Below are 5,454 nucleotides of genomic sequence, written 5' to 3'. Positions count from 1 at the left end.
TGACAATATTGCTGTAGAAGTACAAATACATTTGCTATATAAAGACTCTCAAAACATTCTTTTTCTTACCTTTACAAAGAAGAAATGCTTAAAACAGACATTGAGGAGATTGGGCTGGTAGAAACACCAGCAGATAATGGAAGCTGTTTTACATTGAGTTACGCTGGAGGATCTCAAAGCCCATTTATTCTTAGAAAAAAATCTATTGCTATTGCAGGTTTCAATTATTGGCAGCAAGGGTTTCTCAACTAACGTTGACAGGGCAAATCCATTTTCAGCATGGTTATAAAAGGATTGACAGAGACCTGGGAAATTATACACCATCACACATTTTGAAAGAGTGTTGAATATGCTTTTGTTCTGTACATAGCAGGATTAAAGAATTTTTGCCTCTTTACTGCCTGCTGCTCCTCTTACATCACAGTAATTAGGATAAATGATCTCCCATTTGACCCTCTTCAATGCCTGCGGCGCATAAACACAGTGTATAACACAGGTGTTACATTTAATCCCCAGTTCAGCAAAGCACTTAAATGTATGTTTTGTGACCAGATTTAAAGGTATGTTTAAAAAGAAACAGTTCTTAATGGCGCTGGCGAACTGGGGCCTTTGCACACTTTCACGGTCATTGCCCAAGGAAGCCATGAGTTAATGCAGACCTTTGGAGACCGGCTTCTCCTTCACCCTGTGCATCCCACATGTAGCTGCAGTACCGAGCATGCTCTGCCCTTGGATTCTCCAGACGCCCAATTCTTGCTCCACAGGGGCATTACTCAATAGCACGCAAGTGTTCGTCTTCCTTCATGTTCTGGCTTTCTTTGGGAACATAATTTAATATCTGCCCAGAAGGAGCTTACACAGGTGTTGTCCAGGGTGGAAGTCCCATAGCACATATGGGGTGGCCCTGGAGCCCCATGGCACAGCAAGATGGGCAGAGCACTCAACTCTGAACATGTGTAGCCCCAACGGGCAACAGAAAACCACAAACACAAATCCAGAGCAAATTCTCAGACCGAAAGCACTCTCTGGTTGAATTTTGCCAGAAAACATTTTTCTTTGGAAATATATTTTAATGTAGCCAAGAATAGGATACCTTGTGTAGTGTAAGCAAACATTTTGATAAAGCCTGACACAAAATGGAATTGACAGTATTTATTTGTAACTTAAGATTTCAGCATTGTTTTTTCTTAATATAGAGCAGAGTCATTATCAGCATGACTTTTATTGTACAGCAGTGTGACTTACAAGTCAATGTTTACTCAGAAAAAGCATGTTACACAAAGCTACATCAAGCAGAACAACTCATTCTTTGAAATATATCCATCCCGTTCAAATAAGCGTGGGGGAAGAAGCCTAGGCATAAGACATATTTTGAATCTGTGGTTGCTCAGCAGAAAGAAGCAGCCCAGCATTTTATATATGCCAGAGTGGTCCCAGGAAAATCACTTTCACAGACAATAGTTGGCAGCACAGAAAGGAATTAAATGAAGCAAACAGTCATCTTAGGTAAATTTGTTATGAATTTGAATGTAACATTGGCTGATGACAGCACAGAAAAATAAGACTATAAATGAAAGCTTAACTTGAAATGTAACAGCTTTGATCTTTTTCTACAGTGTTTCAAGTGCAAATTGTCTTTTTACCATAAATAAATGTTTGGTGGATAAAGTCTGTAAGATTTGTTGGCAAAGATGCATGGCCACAGCTATAAATATGTGGGAAAATCTAATAGTTCAAATTTACTCCAAAGGTCATCTGGAGTATAAATGTATTCTCAGAAAAAAATATATATATATTCAGAAATTTTATCATTCTCTTCTTCACATGGGCTAAGATTGCAGGAAATAAGTAAGTCCTCACAAAATATAATGACAGGAAGAGAAAAATGCCTGTGCTGTGACTGAATCCAGTTTCTTCTAACAAATTATTATGTGTTCTGTGACATAAATTCCAACCATTAACCACTTTCATAGGCATGAAGCCAGGAGAACAGCACTGCTAAGACTGGTTTCAGCTAACCCCTGGAATATTTTACTCTTGAAAAGGTTGCATTTTCTAGACAAAGAAGGTTTACATGCAGCTTGGCAAAGAAGTTAATGTGAAAAGGAAAAGCTAAAATATAAAATCAACTCGCAACTGCAAAGCTTCAAGTTCTGAATGAAAGAGTTTCCACTGTTTCTTCATATGTTTTGCCTATATATTAGCCAGGAAACATATATAATCAATATGTGAGTTACAGTGCACATATGTTCTTAAGACTTGTTAATGTGGGATGCAATTCCTCTGTCATAACGGGAAAATGCAAAGTCATTTACCTCGCTTACATCCAATACTCAGGCCACGAGGGAGTACGCAAGAAGCGGTGTGTCTGCCAGAATAAAAGGTAAGAATAAGCATATGCCATGGAAGATACCAAAGACTTTTCCTTTCCCTTCGCCTGGAGACAGGCACAAGTTCCCAGGAGTGCTCTTAGATTCGGAGTGTTTCCAGGACTGCTGTAAGAGATCCAATGCACGCTCTTGTCCATAACGAAGGGAAGTGGAATTTAAGGGAGAGCGCTGTTCTGCAGCTTTCTGTGCCCTAAGAAGTTATACATCATGGGAGCACATACATGTTAATTAGTAGCATTTCTTCCACAGTTACTTTTTAATTAGAGCTCAGTCTTTAACAGAAATCAGATTGACAGCAAGTCCCCCCCGAGAACAAGCACACAAAACGCCATGCCTTGTCAGCTTCAATAACAGGGAGCTTGGCTTCTTAGTAATGACCACGAAATTGTAACAGACAACACTGCACAACAAAACCCAAGCAAATTATTACAGTATTACCATATGTGCATAAATTAAATAAAACCATGTGCAGATACCTTTCATCATCTCTGATGTCTCAATACCACTAGCCAATGAGCTACTCTTAACATCCTTGACGGCAAACTGCAAGTTAATTTTCCCTTCTTATTTTGTTCTGTTCTAAACATTTATCCTAGGGAGTGGAATTTCAAGTAATTTAGTTAAAATTTTCCTCCTATTAAAATCACACAGCAGGCTTCAAAAACCACACCAAAATAAACATAGATAAAATTAACACCTGGAGGACTTGGATTACATACAGAACCACATGCCTAGATATATGTGCTAGCTGAAAGAGATATAGTCACAGTCGTCACCCAAAAAATGCACAGTAGAATATGAAGGCACATCTCTGCTGATTCCTGATTAATTACCTCAGCCCCCAATCAGTATGGGCACGGTAGGTTCAAAGTCCCTTTGTTGATTTATATTTATTGCTAAAGATACTCACCCAATGTTTCAGAAAAGCTGTATTATTTAATATTGCAGTGAACACGGTGTTTCTTTTTCAGCCAGACCTTCAGGAAAACTATAGCTGTTCAAATCATACTCAAATCAGACCTCAACATGACCAGGAAGTTTGAAACAGTATAGCTCAAACATACGCTGTTTCCAAGATGTTCAAGCTGCTCCTTAACATACTTTGAATTATAAGCAAGGTCATTCTCTAGGCTTCTGTAATCTTAAGCGCTGGCAAATAAAGTAAGTGAGGAAAAAATATATATTTCCTGAGTGGAATTAAGCAAAAACCAAATGTTTTGGACTTCAAGGAGGAGAAACACTCTGTAATGATATGTATAAGAAAGTTAAGAGTGTTTCAGCTGAGAAGATAAAGAAATATTGGGCAAGACCTTAGTATGGAAATTATATTGTTTTTATGCAGCAGCATTATTTTTATTCTATACCCTCTTCAAAAAAATAATAGCATATATTTGATTCTGAGTATCTCTTTTGTGGACATCAGAGAACTTCTCCAATCAAAAAAGTTTTTCCTGAAGTTTTTTGCTGTATCACTGATGTTTTTAAGCTGATATGGGGATGTAAGATTTTTCATAGAAACCCGAGCATTCTTTATCAACCACCTATAGCATTAAAAATCTTCACAGTTCTTTTCCCCCTTTCGTCACTATTATTACACTCTTTACACTGTTGTGTACACAAAATTAAAGCTGAGAATTGAAAACAGAGTGATACAAGGATACTCAATAATAACATCTAGTCTCTGGGACTAGGAGGCAGAGGGAAGAACAAGACTCTTGTGGGGGATTTCCCCTCTCTTCAGATGCCCCCACTCAGAGCAGTGACACCGTGCAGTGCAGTGCTGAGTTTTGCAGTGCTGCCTGGCACTGGGAATACACCACTTATACCCATACTGCATGCAAGAACACAGCTATGGGGAACCTTAAGCCTCTTCTCTATTCTTCACATTTTGGAGCTCTCTGGCAACCTCCAGCACTGAGGAGATCAGGTTCAGATATGCTCTGATGTTCCCTCTTTCTCCCTGCCCATTGAGGGCTGGAGCAAGCGGGCAACAGCTAGAGTGCAGCACGACTGCTGCTACTCCATTTTCTTTCCACTCCTTGCTCCATTCATCCCTGAGAAAACCTCAGACTGTGGGGGCTGGACATCTTGGCGTTGCTCCAGCAGTTCTGCATGAATGGAAGTTCCCCCTTCACCAGGGTGTAATGCCTAGAGTGTCATTTGGAGTATAATTTCATTTCTGACCTCTTTAAAGGTCCTCCAGTGATGCTGATATCAAACTGTGATTGTCAGAAAGTGCTGTGTTCTAGCAGCAAAAGATGCATCTTCAATCTCTCCTAAGACCAAAACAAGGTTTATGACAAAACTGGATAATAATGGTGCATTGGTAATGCCTTTTCAGAAAGAACCAATGCTAAGAAATAAGGTGATGTAAACAAAATAGCGTTACTGGGGATTAATTTTTTATGTTGCCAAAGGTACAGCGGATGATTTTCTCTGTTTTGGGTGTAGATCCATAATATTTCACAAAGACAACACAAAAGTGGTTTTGCTGAGTTGGTAATAAACTTAGGATTTCTCTACAGCCAGAAAACTGACCGGGGTTTTATTAATCAAGAGCTTTTCGCATAAAAGACTTTTTGTGACAGGAGAACCCAGTCCCAGAGATTTACTAATTAAAGTAGAAGTTCTATCCTTTGTTACTTCAGGATAGTGGTATCAGTGGTGTGTGACACAGAGGTAGACATCTAGTGCTTAGGCTGATGTAGCCTAAGAGCTGGAACTACAGTTTCATAGCCAAAATTGTGCTAAAGTTAGTCTGTCTTTAGAAATATCAGCAATGCTACCATAAATGGTATCTACATATTGCTGGATTGCTGATGAATTAAAACATCTATAAAATTACAAAAATGCGGCAGTTTTATATTTGTTTTCTGTCCTGTGTAGAAGTAACAAACTTCACAGATGCAAATGACAGTAAGCTTCTGAAGGAAAAGTCTACATTTGTATTCTGAGAACCAGAAGGCACTTAACATGAGTTTTGTAATTTATTGTTATCATGGGAAGCATAAATTTCAGGAAAGCATGTGAGCGTCTCAAACTATATTCCCAGCATCAACCTATT

At 38.8% G+C, this 5,454-nt stretch overlaps 1 long non-coding RNA gene across 1 annotated transcript; it reads right to left on the bottom strand.

Annotated features, from left to right (window-relative positions):
* Nucleotides 1-1,137: 1,137 nt before the first annotated feature.
* On the bottom strand, nucleotides 1,138-4,979 carry LOC310893081. The gene is made up of 2 exons (XR_014578702.1): nucleotides 3,301-4,979; nucleotides 1,138-2,580 (listed from the first exon to the last, which is right to left on the bottom strand). It is a non-coding gene; the product is annotated as an uncharacterized lncRNA (long non-coding RNA).
* Between the last annotated feature and the right edge of the window lie 475 nt (nucleotides 4,980-5,454).

Source organism: Anser anser (genome assembly GCF_964211835.1).
Source record: "Anser anser genome assembly, chromosome: 1".
Classification (NCBI taxonomy): Eukaryota; Metazoa; Chordata; class Aves; order Anseriformes; family Anatidae; genus Anser; species Anser anser.
The sequence above is the reverse complement of the archived record's forward strand: the minus strand, read 5'-3'. Positions and strand labels throughout refer to the sequence as shown.